We start from the raw sequence: 16679 nt of genomic DNA, 5'->3' as shown, positions 1-16679 counted from the left end.
ATCAAATAAATACTCTAGGGAATTAGCCGATCTTATAACTAACTATTCTTGTCAATCACTGATAAATGACCCTACTAGAATAACTCAGAAGACTCAATCGCTGATTGATCATATCTTTACGAACAACTATTCTCAGCACGACTCTGGTATATTGATCAGTGACATATCCGATCACCTGCCAATATTCTGTAAGATTGCTAATACCTCTCCAGGAGATAAACCAAAAATATCTTTTATTCGCGACTATAGAAGACTCTCACTTGATTTGTTTTCATCCGAACTTACTGAAGCATTAACTGACCTACAACCGGTCAGCAGTTCCGAACCCAATAACATTAACCAATGCTTTACCGCATTCATTAGTTGTATTAATTCACTTTTGGACAAATACGCACCGCTTCGCAAACTAACGCGCAAAGAACGCCGGTTCTCGACCAAACCTTGGTTCACTCATTCGATTCGTAAATCTATAGCAACTCGACGTAAACTATATAAAAGTCATTTTTTGTCAGGCAATGCCGATAAAATAATTTTATACAAAAAGTACACTAATATTCTTACCAAAGTGAAGAAAAAATCTAAAAGCAATTATTATCGGGACCAATTTCAGAAGATCCAAGGAAATCAACAAGAAGTATGGAATCTCTTTAATCGATTATTCAAAACCTCCAAACCAAAAAAATTCCCATCGAAAATCAGTAATGACATTGTCATTATTACTGCTGAGAAAGACATATGCAATGAGTTTAATCAATACTTTGCGAACATTGGAAAAAGTCTTGCAGATAAACATGTGTTATCTAGAACCTACAAGAAATACCTAGGTAGGCCACAACCTAACTCAATTTTCATTGAACCAGCAACAGAGAATGAGATCATCACAATTGTGCACAATCTAAAAATAAACTCCGCAACAGGGCCTGATGGTGTTCCTGTTAATATTTTGAAGGAAACCATATCCATAACAGCGCCAACCCTCACTGTATTGATTAACAAATGTTTCGAACTTGGAGTCTTTCCTGATTGTCTCAAAGTAGCACGTGTGACTCCAGTTTTCAAAAAAGGAGATCCACTCAAGTTATCCAACTATAGACCAATATCAATATTACCTGTCTTTTCTAAAATTTTAGAAAAATTAATGCTAATTAGGTTAACCAACTTCACAGATGAATTTAATATATTATCCAAAAAACAGTTTGGGTTTAGAGAAAACCACTCAACCTTGCATGCAGTAATTGACAGTGTTGATAACATCTATCAGAGCTTGTTTGAGAAGCTATCAACCATTTGTGTTTATCTAGATCTGCAAAAGGCATTTGACACTGTCGATAGAACTATACTACTAGGCAAATTGCATCACTATGGATTTAGAGGAGTGATGTATAAACTATTGGAGTCTTATTTGAACAATAGAAGCCAATTTGTCAAAAGTAATGAATTTTCATCTGATAAATCAATAGTTGAAATGGGTGTACCACAAGGATCCGTTTTAGGTCCCTTCTTGTTTTTGATCTATATAAATGACTTAAATAATGCCTCCGACTTTAATATCCAGTTATTTGCAGATGACAGATCTCTGATGCTGTCGTCGAACAATATAACTGACTTGGAGTCCTCTTGCAACTCAAACCTGCAAAAAATATTGGATTGGATGAATAATAATAGATTAACCATAAATACCTCAAAAACTCACTGTATGCTCTTTGGAAGGAATTCGAATAGTAAGATTGATATAAGGCTGAATAAGGAAAGCCTGATTCTACAGAAAAGCATACATTACTCAGGTATAGTTATTGATAACAATCTGACATGGGGTGATCATATAACCTCTATTTGCATCAAGCTATCTAGAACCATAGGTATCATTCGAAAGTCACGTTTTATTTTACCACAGTCCACAAGGATAATGATTTATCATACCCTATTTCACTCTCATCTAACTTATGGTATCATTCTCTGGGGATCCACATGGGAGACGCATTTGAATCGAGTTAGGAGTCTGCAAAATAAAGCCATCAAGCTAATATGCCTTGCCAACCGTAGAGATCGTGTTAACCCTTTATATTATAATTTAAAAATTTTGAAAATTGATGATATTTATAGATTTGAAGTCGGCATTTTGATGCATAAGTTCTACAATAACACCCTACCTGACATTTTCTCTGACTATTTTACACCTATCAGTGAACATCATTCTCATTTTACAAGAGGTTCTGTTATGAATCTGTATTTACCTAAGGCTCATCACAAAACCATTGCCTATCAAGGTCCTCTAATATGGAACTCCATTCCTTCGCATATTAGGAGCAATACTTTATATGTATTTAAAACCATGTATCGGGCCTTCCTTTTTGATTCATACAAAAGCTAAAATGTATTTTTAGTGCGAACTAGTACCGGTCAACATATCTTGTTTGACTCAGACCAGAACAAATTTCTGTTCTTTTCCTCCATTTATCCTAACATGTGCTCTTTCATTTACCCTGTCAGTCTTACAATTCACTGTTGCAGTACGATGTATGCAATTTATAGCCAATATACTTCGATCTGCTGCAGTAGACTCGATGATCAACAGATCACTTCGCTGCAGCTTCATCTTGCAATCATAAAACATATTGGCCAATTCTATGAACTGTATATCGTATTCGTACACATCTCATTTGCTTTGAAATTGACACTGTCACCATTTTTTTGTATGTGTCCGTGATACTGAAGTCTATGCTATTTACTTTATTTTATTTTTACTGTTTTGTTATCTTGCGATGATGAATAAAATATTCTCTCTCTCTCTCCCAGGCATAGTTCGCTCTTTCTGTATGGTGAATGCCGTAAATATATAGGAATTGTGACTGACTGAGGTAGCGGGTTAAAGGTATATACGCAGTAGCATATAGCTTATGGGGTATTTCGAATTGCCTGTAGTATATGACGCCTAGAGCTGTTTGACTTTCTGCAAAACAGGTGTAGACAACTATAGAAAAGTTTCAGCTTTTCCAGGTTAGAATTAGAGCTAAACCGTTTTTTCCGAATTAGATTACAATTATATTGCTGGCATTTCGCTCTAATTTAGTGAAATTAGACCACTATAATTATCTAGTTGTCCAAGTCGCTTCAAACATCTGAATTACCGGTACCTATACCTACGGCATATCATACGGTAATATTTATGCTTGAATTTTCTAGGTATATAAGTCAATATAGATACATAACTGTAGAACACTGATTCGTGATTCTATAAAAGTTGGTGCAAGAATGGACATTTTCAACTTGATGTTGATTAATGGAGCAAAATTTGATATTTGAGTGCAATTATACCTCGAATCCAGTGACAAGATTATTAATCGTTGAAACCAAACGCAGCTTGTATTTATGTTGGCCCAGAGAATTTGGATAGCCAGACCATATTGATAGAATATGGTCACAGTAAGATAATATTTTGGGCTAATTTACATGAACTTTCCAACATTTGATTTGATATGTCCGCTAAAACAGTTGGTATTCTGCTTTCCAATAAGACCTAAATTGCTGGTTTCAATGGTAACTGTGTTTGTCAAAGGCTGTAAAGGTAATTTCTTTTCCATGTTAGATGTTTGTTTGTTTGTTTGTGGTGTTCATGGTGGTGGTTCGACTACACTGGTCATTTTACACCAGGCCGATTCTTATTATAATCATTCCGTATCTGCCCGATTACCAGTGAACTCGGCACTTGTTGAATTCGGCCACACAAACTCGGCACTTGGTGAATTCGGCCGGAATAGCGGTACCGGTCACCATGATTGGTTACTGGAATGTTTGCCGGTGAACTTGGCACTTTGAGTGGTTGTCAATGTTGTACGGGGGTCAGGGCATGCGTAGATCACACAGTCAATGCGTGATTAGATCACAAATTGCGTAATCGCGGGAAATAACGCGACGCTCTTCACTTGGTGAACTCGGCCCTTGGAGGAATTGGCACTAGAACACCTTCGCATTAGAAATGCATTTAATATGAATGAACAGTATCAAAAAGGAAATTTAAACGTGTCGTGGCTCGCGGTAGATCTCGTAATCTTGGGATCCGTCAACCCTGTTATCGAGACACCCTAACTCCAGAGTGGAATCGTCTCTCCAAAGGCAAAAAATAATTTATTTTGACGTGATCATGCGAAACATTTGTTGATGAGGAACACTGGCTTGTTGTGATCGATAAACGAAGAAGCACCGCTTGATCTTCCACGGTTTCGATCTCACATACAACGCCAAGATCCATCTTCTCAAAACTTACACGACACAGGCCCGTCACTCACGCCATCGATTCCAAGCAGACCGCGCTTGGTCGGTATATGAGCGCTGCGTTATTTCCCGCGGCTATGCAATCCGTGATCTAATCACGCCGTGACTGCATGATCTACGGATGCCCTGACCTCCTTACAAGATTGACGAATCACGTGATAATACTATTATTAGTTTAATAATTCATATTAATAGCTGTTAATACACTTCATTACAAAATTTCCCGAGGGCCGAATTCACCAAGTGCCGAGTTCATCAGCAACCATCTGCCCACTTATAGCACGGCCCACTCCTAGGCTTTTTAAGACATGGCTATGCGGATCAGATGGCGAGGAGGAGCCTAGATAAACGGCCAACACTTCGGTAGGAATTATGGAGTCGACGTGTCAGGCTCGAACCCGCAATTCATTGGTGTTTAGCTATAATGGAACGTACCACTACGTTACCTCGCCATACCTTGTAAAATGGGACCGTAGCATTTGGCATTTCGTGTGGCAATTGACTTTTGTGTGGAAAATTGTGTTTGTTTCAGAACTTATCCGAAACTTTTATTCCGCCATAGATTGTATATGATAAAACGATATCGGAATTGATCCTAGAATAATTCCAAAGCCACTCACCACAAAGGAGGATTTAAAGAAGTTTGATGACATATTGAATGAAAGCAAAAGCCTTTGCAAGATATGTGGTATGTTGAATCTGTTTTGTTATTTTTAAATACTTTGTTGTGCCGATAGCAGACGGCATATATAAACGTAAGATGTGGAAGCTATCAAGGTGTTCTGTTTATTATTTTCAGAAATTCAGTCAGTCAAAGTGGACGATCGTATTGCTTGGATTATATTTAGGCTTATTTTAGCATCTTTGAGATGCAACTCTGAACGTGGACGGTCATGAACAGTCAACTAATTCTGTCCTGTCAACTAATTCTGTATCAGACATTTGCACTCGTACCGTTGACGGCGACAATATTGGTCATTCAGCAAGAAGCATCCTGAAGAAGGTTCCCAGTCTGGTGTAGTTATAGCAGAGTCGGAAAGAATGGGAAATACGCTTTCATCAACCTCCATTTGAACAAGATCACATATAGTAAGAGACATTCATGATATGCTGCAAATGTGACTGTGTTCTTTGTCTAGTCACCCCACTCATGTAATTATTGAGGCTTCATGCCAGGGTTGTAACCAAGTCACAAGGCTCCGAGTCGCAAGTCAATCTCACTTTTATAGTTTTGACTCGAGTCATTTTCAATTCACCACCGGGTCAAGTCCGAGTCCAAGTCAGCGAGCAGAGGTCCAAGTCCGAGGTATGGTATTATGACTCGAGCCAGAGTCTAAGTCATTGTGTTATCTGCTCAGTTTTTTTATATATTTTTTTGTGATATCGAGTGGGTCGCATTTATAATATACGAATTTTCCTTACTTTTAGCAGTTTTACCAGTATCGATAGACGAAATCCCAATAGCGATTTGCAGTACTATTCTTTGAAATAACCATGAAATGTCGGTCTTGGCCGTCTGAGTCTCAAGTCATGCGCAATGAGTCGAGTCATTTCCGTACTTTGAGAAGATGACCCGAGTCAAGTCGAGTCAACAGAAAATCGTGACTCGAGTCTTACAACCCTGCTTCATGCAATGAGCATTTACTTTGAAGATAAATAGTAATTAAATAACTGGTTGGTGGTACAAAATTTTAATACTGCTTTCAAAAGTACCTTCATGATAAACGTTATTGAAACCCGAAGAACTTTTCGCGTGCCAATTAAAGAGCTACCAGCACGATAAAGGAAGCAAAACAGAGTTCAATTCAAAACCAAATGGAGAATTATGACGCATTAATGTCGAATTTAGAAATAACATCAATGGAGCCAGAATACAGCAACAATGCAGTGTATAATAACAGTTGCGTAAAACAGTATGACAGCGTGACACAATTCTTTAATTATTTATTATAGTGGTGCCCACCGTAAATACTATTTTATTCAAATCCAAATTTTTCGATGGCAATAACTCCGCTTCCACTTGTTTGAATCGAACCAAATTTGATGAACATCGTTTCTATACCTAACCTAACACTTTCATGGGGTGAACAGAAAATTTTTCAATTTTTTCTATTGATTTTTAAAATAATAAAAAGAAACTTGCTTTTCCTGTAGCAATGCGGCTACTGTTTGGAATTGAACCAAATTTGGTGTGTAGGGTTGAATTAGGTAACCTAACAATTTTATCAAGTAGCCAGAACGATTTGAGAAAAAAAAGTCATTTTTAAGAGCCCTAATGTCCATGTCAGAGAAACGTTTTAGGGTAGGCCTACTCACATGTCTCGCAGCGTTCTCTACATAATTGTCAACTGCGATACAAACTGTTCGCTTGTACTGGTAAAGCCATCCAACTTCGAATTGTAAAATGTTGGGAGTCTTGATATCAAATTTTTGAAAGGTGCACTTTGAGAAATTTTGGAATCTGTCAAATTATACAAAAATTTTTAGCAAATTCTTTGACATATTTCATCTATTTGGGACTCGATCAACGTAAAAGAATTGGTAATTATTTTATACAATATATTGTATTTGTAGTTGAAGAATAGTAATAATTCTTATGGTTACCGCACTTGTAACGATTCACGGCCATAACTGGAATAATTAGAATGATGTAACTTTCAAATTGTCATGCATTTTGCAACAACATTGTTCTCAATTTTCAAGGTGCTGACCATTGGAGGAAGAATCACCATTAAGCCGGGAATTCACGATCCGTAAACGCGGCCGACTGTTTCTCTCCTCAAGCGGAAGCGACAGAGGAGAGAAACGAAGAGAAAAAAGGAGCAGAAATAGCAAGAGTGTGACAAGTCGCGTCCGTTCGCTTTAATGCGTATTTCCATCCGCGAAGCGCGAAGTAGTAGGTGGGAAAACTAATGGGCGTTTGGTTAGCGCTTATATAAGGTTGACTTCAGCGCTGTATTTGCTAAATGTTGCGGTGAAATAGGGGTGGTGTCATTTGGTATCAATATTGACTATTAAAATACCATTTGTTAGTGGTCATGGATTTGTTCGGCCAGTATGCAGTAATTTCTGATGGTCACTTCACGGGCTTCTGTTCTCCAACCCCTCATGATTGTTTTTCTGCTTCTAGTAAGACTGTCGATTCTAATGTTTTATCGTATCATTTGTCGGAGGTTTCGCTCGCTTTATTTACAACATTTTGCTCTCTGCTAGGTCAATTACTGGCTGAGTATCACTACAGCCTAAGGAATTGCACTAATTCTCATTTTAATGTCTTGCTGTCAATTCTAATAATTTGTTAATGTCTATACCAGTGCCGCCACTCAAATGTTTTGTTCTCTGTACACAATATTGTTAGGTCTTCAGCTTTCCAGGCAGAGTATCATTCCACTTTCTAGACTTAGTATATATCTCTCCAACTAGCTGCCAAATAACTGATTCGTTTGGATTGTTGAATTGATCATTTTTGACAGAATGTAACGAAATTTTAGTCAAGAATTCATTTTGTGTTAGTGGCTGTTTTCAAAGATTGCTGAAGTAGTCAGCGTTGATCTTGATAATCAAGTAGAAGTGGCGATTGAAGTCAGTTCTCTAGTCATATATTAATAAAAAATATAATAATAAAAACTTGAAAACTTGAGTGGAAATAGTCCAGAATCAAATCCATTTTAGTAAGTATCGGTGAAAAAAATGTTGGAGTCATTCGTTACTCGCTACCTCTGCCATTTTCGCAGTACGAATGTCTTAGCTAATAATCGTAATTTTCCTTTTATTTCTGCAGGGTGTTGAAAAGAAAACGCCAGAGGGATTATCATCATCAGACGATGAAACCTTCTGATTACTGACTGTTCTCATAGTTTCATTCATTGGCACTACTTTGCACTACAAGTAATTTCATTCGTTTCATTTTTTACGCCGCCATTATTTACTTGCCAATTCGTTTTGAATTAAATTACCGCAAATGTGATTAATATGTAGTAGATAATGTGGTGTGTGTGTGGACGCAGCCGTGATCAGGTTATGCCCAGTGGTAGAAAACAGGTTATTATGTCAGGATCTTCTTCTAATGTAGGATCTACATTCTACTCACCATGTTTAAAGGCTGTAGTATCTGCATAATATGTACATTATTGAAGTACATGGAAAAGACATTGAATTGAGTCGACACAAAATCCCCCTTTCTACTACCTGCCGAGATCTAATATCTACTATATCGACTCAGCTTTTCTACATCTTTGGTCTGTACTGTGTTTACTGGGATATAGGGCCAAATTCGACTGATATACATTAAGTCAGCACTGTAGGAACGCTACGGCGGCTATTTCGGAGCTGGACCGAGAAGGTTTTTTTTTCAGTCAACCACGTGTTAATGTGAAAGAAAAACTGTATTTTACGGGAGTTGAGTCTCTTTTTCTTTTCTAGTCAAGCGACCACGCGGGAGAGATTTTCATCCGGTTTTGAAAGTTATCAATACCTATTTATATCTACAGCTACTGCTCGTTCACCAGGAAATTTAGGGCACATTGCATTGAAACAGCAGTGATATAACGTTAGCAGTCTATACTCACAACTTTCCTGCAATTCTAATTAAAAACCTCAGAGGTCAAGTCAAGCAAGAGTATTTTATTGATATATATTTTATTTTTGTTGTTAATCGATTTCGTAATATTATTTGGGGGCCGCACGAAGGCTACCAGCAAACAGCCGATATCCCGTGGAGTTACTGGTATGTCCACAATTGTTCCCACTCGTCCCACCTCCCACACTCAGTTACGGAGGACTTGCTCAGTATGCCCAACATTGGACGTCAATTTATGTAACTCCAGTGGACTACCAGAGGAAGTGAATTTTAGAATGCTCCTGTACCAGTCACCAATGACCATTCCAGTGGATGTCATAATGGTGAGATGCCTGGATGCCACCTACACAGGAGTTCGTCAGGATGTCCTTACTTGGAAATCGTTTCTATGAATTCAAGTGTGCATTGTGCAATCAATGCGAAATAGTTTTCTGAATACAGTCATGAATGTCATGATACATTTTACCATTTGTAGTCTATCGGAGTGAATACGAGAATGTTGATTGATGATATTATAGATAACTAGCCTACGGGTAGATGGGCAACACGTGACTCACGGTCGAGTGATGCGACAACGGCAGATTTGTTGTCGCTTCATTGGGCTCGAAAGTCACGTGACTTTTCAGCATAACAACCACCGTCTGGGGCCAAGCGCGTTTCTGGTATCATCTTCTCTGCGACAGTAATGCATTTGTATGTCACAATTTCTGCTACTCCGCTGGTCTTTGCTGTCACATTATGTGTTGGTGTTACAGGATTGATTTTTTCCGTGCAGATAGATGACATTATGTATAGTATTCAATTAACATGATGGAGTATATAGCAATTTAAGATAGCCTATGTCAAACAAGTAATTCCAAGGTTTAGTACCTTCATCTGGACCTACTAACTATTCATCGTATGGCTGCAGCATTATTATGCTTCATGTGTATACTTATCGACACGGAGACAGTGATCAGTCAACATCGGAGATTAGTAATATTGTAACATTACCGTACCGTGTTAAATTTGATTTCAGATGGATTTGGTTAAGCTACTTTTACGATTTGCGAGTTCTTCAAAAATAATCCGAATCTGGTCAGAAGAAGTCAAAATGATTTAGACAACGACCATCCAATATCAGCAATGTATGGTGGTGATGGCAGAGAATTGGGAAATATTCAGTTAAGCCTTGAGTAGAATAAAAGTTAATGTATGTATGTATAATTGGAAATGGTGCGTATAACTGCAAATGGTTTTTTGCACCATGCCATTTCAAAATCAGAAGATCTATACTATAGCATGTCTAGTGTCATATTTCTCTACCAGATAATATGACAAATTCAATTACTGGTGTACTGGTATAAGGGCTTGAGAGCAATAGTTCAATTTCCATTGGGACGTTGTGATACCGCGCATTGTCCCGCAAATGTTGTCGATGTCGATCGTACTTTCTACATTCAAGTAGAAAGTGTGCTACCGTCTCGGGTACTTGGCAATCTTCGCATAATCCATTTGGGTGACAATGCAATTTGCGTAAGTGATAATTGAGTTTGCAATGTCCGGTCCTCAATCGGAATAGGACAGCGGAAGCTCTTCTTGTTGTTTCTTCGCTGGGATACGTTTGGTACGATTTCGCATTGGGTGAGAAAATTCTTCTGTATTGCGATTCCTGATCCACTTGCCTGAATTCTTCTCTGAACAGGCTTCGGCATACTTCTGAGACAACACTTTTATATTCCGTGGTGGACAGTTCAACTTGATCCTCGCCGATTCTATGGAGCGCGGCTGATTTAGCCAGCGTATCTGCGATTTCATTGCACCCCACGGAACAGTGGCCTGGAATCCACAGCATAGTGATGTTGAAGCCTCGGCGTTTCAAATCAGTACACTGGAGTATTATGTCTGCAACAATAATGTTATTTAATACGCGTGATCGGATAGCTTGTAGGGAACTCAGGCTATCGGATAAGATAACTATATCATAGTTACTAGTGTCGTATCTTTGAATCCATTTGAGACTTTCCTGTATAGCTATGAGCTCTGTTGAAAATATTGATAAATGGTGGTTTAGTGATACATTTTTCGACACACGCTCGTCCCACACGTAGAAGGCGGCTCCACACCCAATCTCAGTTTTTGAACCATCAGTATATATTTTGATACATTCTCTATAATAATCGTAAATGTATTGCTCACTTACCAATTTGATAACTGCTGGGGGGTCGGTTTTTCGGATCATCAACGATATACTTACGTCTACGCGACAGTCTAGAATGTCTTCCCATGGTGGGATGGGAAAAGTGTCAGACTTGTATATAGATATATACCTCACGGCAGGTATGTTCGATACCATATTAAATGTTCTAAAGGAATGCGATGGGAAAATCTCATGCCATGATTGTTGTACGAGAGATCGACAGGGGTGATCATTGTCGGATAATATATTTCCTCGGAACTTCAAACAGGCCTGTAAATGACGTAAGTGAGCTGGCAGCTCGTTACACGCGTGTTGCAAAGAGTATATCGGGGTACTACGCATACCTCCACAGCAAAGTCGGAGTGCGGCATTTTGAACAGCTTGTACTGATCTGATCACATATTTAGGGGCGAACATGTACGCCTCGAATCCATATTCAATTACCGATCTTATTAATGCTCTATATAGGGTCAGGAGACAGTCTTTGGACGCACCCCAAGATGTGCCACTAAGAAGGCGCAGTAGATTAAGACGCTTGGTGCAGATTTCAGTGACAGGTAATTTACGTCGTCTAGAAAATAGTACGGCTGCAGACTTGTCCATGTTAACTCTAAATCCCCATTTCTGACACCAGCGTGACAATTCGTGTAGCGATTGTTGCATTGTATCTATAAGACTATTGGCATCCAGACCTGACTCCCACATACATACGTCATCGGCGAAAAGATTCATATTTGATGTCACCGCATCTGGCAGGTCATTTATCATCACCAAAAATAAGACTGGACTAAGAACGGAACCTTGAGGTATGCCATTTTCTAGCTGCTGGATATCTGACACGGAGCTACCCAGGCGGACTTGAAATGACCTTCCATTTATGAATGTGTTAATCCAGTGTAGCATATTACCATTTATTCCTAATGAGTGAAGTTTATGGATTAGGCCATCGCGCCATACCATGTCATACGCCTTCTCGAAATCGATGGACATAGCCAACGTCGATCTTCTGTTAGCCAAGGACTTATATATTTCATCGTGCAGAAGCAGGATGCAATCACTCGTGGAATGTTTCATCCTGAACCCACTTTGCGCTTGATGGATGAGGCCATTGGTCTCAAGGAACCATCGTAATCTATTCGCAATCATCTTCTCAACTACCTTACAGAAGTGGCTCGTGAGCGATATAGGACGATAAGAGGACGCTTCCCCGATCGGTCTACCGTTTTTCTGTATTGGTACCACTATCGAGTGTTTCCACTCGTCAGGGCACCTTCCGTTTACCCACACATTATTTATCACTGCGAGGACGGTCTCTCCACTTTTGGCATTCATGTTAGTGAACATCTGATGGCATATCCTGTCTGCGCCGGGTGATGTCGATTTACGTTTTTCTATTACCGCCAGCAACTCGGTCATGTTGAACTCTGTATTGAAATCATGACCCCAATCGTTTCGTGGTTGTTGTAGTATTGGTTGTACACGATCTATTGCGAAGGTAGTTCTGGTGGATCTAAATTCGTCGTCGAGGTTTCCATCACTACTTACATTGTAGAATTGCTTGGCCAACTCGTTTGCCTTGTCTATTTCATCGGTTACCACCCTGTCGCCTGCCTTTAAATGATGTATTTGGTTCCAAGAACGTGACCCAGACATGGATTTCACTACGCGCCACACTTTTGATATGTTAGAATTGCTATTTAATGAATCACAAAAGTCCCGCCAATAAGACCGTTTTGCTTCCACGATTGCTTTTCTCGCTGCTGCTCGGCGTTTTTTGAAAATCATGACATCGCTCTCACGAAACGTTCGTTTCATTTTCTGATATGCTGCTCGCTTGAGACGCACGTATCTGGCACATGTTTGGTTCCACCAGGGACAAACAGCTTTCTGTTAATCGGTTCACTAGTAGGGATATTAGAATATGCAGCATCTAAGATAGCTTCGGTCGTCTTTTCCACCGCCAAATGGTGGGTTGGGTCAATTATTTCGAGATTCCTTGAACAATCATGTTGGAAGTGTTCCCAATCGGCTTTTTTCAGCGACCATGAGCTATGGTGACTTACGGTCGAGTGTTCATAGTGTGATAGCTTTGTAAGTACAAGATAGTGGTCGCTCCCGAACAAGTGGTCCGTTACATCAGATTGCACGAGATGTGCAATATCGCTTGTCGCGATCGTTAAGTCCAATAGTGATCCTTGACCCATTGTTGGATGAGAAATTGATAGACGCGTGGGTATGCTCGTATTTATGACTACCAGGTTTTTTGAATCAATCACATGGTAGAGGTGGCGTCCACAGGTGTTAATCCGCCTCGCTCCTCACAGCGGATGATGAGCGTTCATATCGCCAATAATGATACTGCGCGAATCAAGGTGCATAAAGCAGCTTTCCATGTGAGAACGTGATATGCGTCTGTTTGGAGGGATGTATAAATTCATAATTTTGATTCCTCCGATCTGTACAACTTGAAATTCAATCGGCGACACATCGTCCGTGGGTATCTCCATATGTGGTAATTGACGTTTTATAAATAAACAAACACCGCCCCCATGGATGTCCCGGTCTTTTCTGATCAGCACATAGCCGTGAATCGTAGGGTTGTATCTAGGAACGAGATGAGTTTCCTGAATGGCTATCACGTCTGGTTTTGTTACTTGATCCCGTAAAAAAACCTTCAATTCGTCCAACTTTCTGTAAATACCTCTACAATTCCACTGAATAAATGATAATGGCATCTTGATTACTTGTCTCCCGTCTCCATATGTTGGCTATTTTCACCTGAAGGATCCTTTGGAGCCCCTTTTTTGCCCTTTACGCGATTGCGAAGTTTCTTGTCGTTGGTTGACAAACTTGTATCTGATACCTGACTTTCTTCAGCAGGTGTATCAACGGATAAATCTAATACAGTATCTTGTTCAGTTTCTCTTGGCATAGCGGGTATAATTATACCAAGATTGTTTCCCGCGGATTCCTCAACAATGGATTCAATGCTCAACTCCTTTCCAGCCTCGAGGGCAAATAATGTATTTTTTATTACTTCGGCAATGAAAGTGAAAAATGGGTTCTCATATACCTAGTACCCTCTGTTACACGGTGAACACTGTATGAAATTCGAGAGAATGGTTATAAAAGAAGTGTGTTATGACGAGGCATATACTTTATTAAAGTTTATTTGAACTTATGTGGAACAAATGAATTTAACACCACTAAAATTTGACGTATAAGCGTAAAGAAAATGGTAGAATTGTAGAGTGGAGTATTCTGAACTTGAAGTTATTAATGTAGAATACGTGTACCAACAATACTTACCAGAAACAAACAAAGTTGACGAGTGGAATAAGTAGTCGGCCATTTTAATTAAAGCGAAATATGAACCCGCCGGCGGCAGCAAAACCCGTTTTAAATTTGGACTGATAAAATGAATAACCGTTAAAGCTTGATGCGATGCGGATTCAGGAAGTTATAAGGAGTCAAATTTCATAATCGTTCCCATACGGTAAACTCGATACCAAAGAGATGCGGTATCCAATTCGTACCAGTCTACTCAACATCGAAATCGCTCACAAAGCCGTGCTCACTGCTCATGGCGAGGAGGCGTGGCGACGCGATTGGAGATGACAAAAATGATGCCTCTTGAAACCACCCCTGGAATATTATACTCCCTGGCCAGTGTAATGTGACCTGTAGTTGCGTTTCTTTTTGACAATTTTAAACTCCGCGTTTTTGTTACTATTCGGTGAAAGAAAACAGAAAGTTAAATGGAAGTTGAATACCTAGCCGGCCAAAGGCGTGTCATCAATGTTACCTAAAATTTTTCACGAGTCTGCGCAAATACGCCAACTCACTGCGCTGGCCCTTGGACAGCAGTGCGCAACCAGCCCCAGAGGGTGATAAACCGAACTTCTGGGGGGCTTCGCCCGCCAGACTCCCCTCAGGCTACACGCTTTTCACCGCAACTAATCATCTATGTCTGGTCTTCGTTTAGTGGGCGTTCCGACTAAACGCTCGAAGCGCCGAAAAAATTCCTATAATTTATGATCAAAACGGCCAATATCATCGGGAATTGCGTATATTGCTATCAATTTTAATCCTGTCTATGCTCACGTAATCCCATTTACAGGTAGAGCTGATCGAGTGAGATGTGTTGGAAAAGTTAGGGCCCCTAAATATAATTAAATATCCTCGGGCATACCCGTTGGCAAAATGACTTCCTTACGTCATGCTATTTCGTGACCTCCTATCTGATATGCCAAGAGATATTGAAATATGGACACAAGTAACTTTGATTCCACTGCGATGATATGGTGACATATTACGGATTACTATACAAGACAGACATACATGCACGAGTACGCACTTGAAACCGAAACATGCGATCGATACAGGCCTATCGCGGTAAAACACTGATGGGACGTCTTAATACCGGCAATGCACTCATCACTATCAAGACATACAGTCAGATATAATGATACGAATATTCAAGTCTGATTGAAGCAAGAACAAGATCAGCGTGTGACCTTATCGACAGAGGATACCCGTTCAAACGAATCAAATAAAATCACGAATTTGTGCTGCTTAGAAGCTGATCTAATGCAACGCCGTACAGCGCTGCATTCCCCGATCAGCGTTTGCAAAGGGATGGATATTTTCAACAATATTCGTGCTTGTACTTGCATATTCTGCATATTATCCGATATCATCATACGTGATCAGATTCGCCCGACGAGGGCTGATTTCGAACATTCGCGGTGTGTAATTGTACATTAAATCTTACACTATATTCATGCCACGCGGAGACGACTATACATTAGTTTCCCGCAGTTAATTTCGAGCTAGTCCGTTGTTATTTATAACTTTGATAAGCCATGTTATTTCGCTATTCCCACTAAGGATTGCGCTATTGATATGATGTTAGACAGTATCGTATTTGTGGATTAAATGTTATGAAGCTTGCGTTGTACACAACAAAATGGGCGGTCTATATCTACATTAAGGGAACGGGTGCGAGTGTTAGATCAAGCTCATGTAATACCTGTATGGCCCGGGCCGGATCAGACTGGTACTGCTGGCTTATATCATAAAATTGGATCACTGATCAGGCAACGGTAAATCTCACCGACCCCAAATTAAAATGAGAAAATCGGCGTCAGTATCAATAAAGTGCGAGTCGTGGTTTAATTATCACGCTTAGATTGGGTGCGCGATCTTTGAATTCTCTGTTGTATTGAAGATGGGTTCCATTGCCTAAATATCAGCTGATCTTCAGAAGTGCTGACGTACAAATTAGTATGGTCAAAGCCGCATACTGCGAAATTATCAAGAATTATTGGTTCTCATATATTTACTACCCTCTGTTTCACGGAGAACACTGCATGAAATTCGAGAGAATGGTTGTAAAAGAAGTGTGTTATGACGAAGCATATATTTTATTAAAAGTGAAGTATTCTACGTAATGGGCGTAAACGGAAAAAGCTAAAACCTCGTAACTAGAAATCTGCTGAGTCATGAAATTATGATAGGTAAAGGGAATACAAAAATAATCCAGGCGATGCATTGTATGCGATTGGTTTCAAGTGAAGTATTTTACGTAATGGGCGTAAACGGAAAAAACTGAAACCTCGTAACTAGAAATCTGCTGAATCATGAAAT

General features: G+C 39.6%; 1 protein-coding gene and 1 long non-coding RNA gene across 4 annotated transcripts in view; one reads left to right on the top strand and one right to left on the bottom strand.

The window, feature by feature from the left end:
- The window catches only part of LOC145452064 (kinesin-like protein KIF23), a 504115-nt gene that overhangs the window by 311406 nt on the left and 176030 nt on the right, over positions 1–16679 (bottom strand). The gene's annotated exons all lie outside the window — the stretch shown is intronic.
- Positions 4473–8239, top strand: LOC145452410 (uncharacterized). Its single transcript, XR_013919344.1, has 4 exons — positions 4473–4960; positions 5211–5361; positions 6976–7172; positions 8054–8239. It is a non-coding gene; the product is annotated as an uncharacterized LOC145452410 (long non-coding RNA).

The sequence above is a fragment of the Botryllus schlosseri genome, chromosome 12 (assembly GCF_051294905.1).
Source record: "Botryllus schlosseri isolate E-star chromosome 12, Bs_hap1, whole genome shotgun sequence".
Classification (NCBI taxonomy): domain Eukaryota; kingdom Metazoa; phylum Chordata; class Ascidiacea; order Stolidobranchia; family Styelidae; genus Botryllus; species Botryllus schlosseri.
This window is presented reverse-complemented; position numbering and strand designations above follow the sequence as displayed.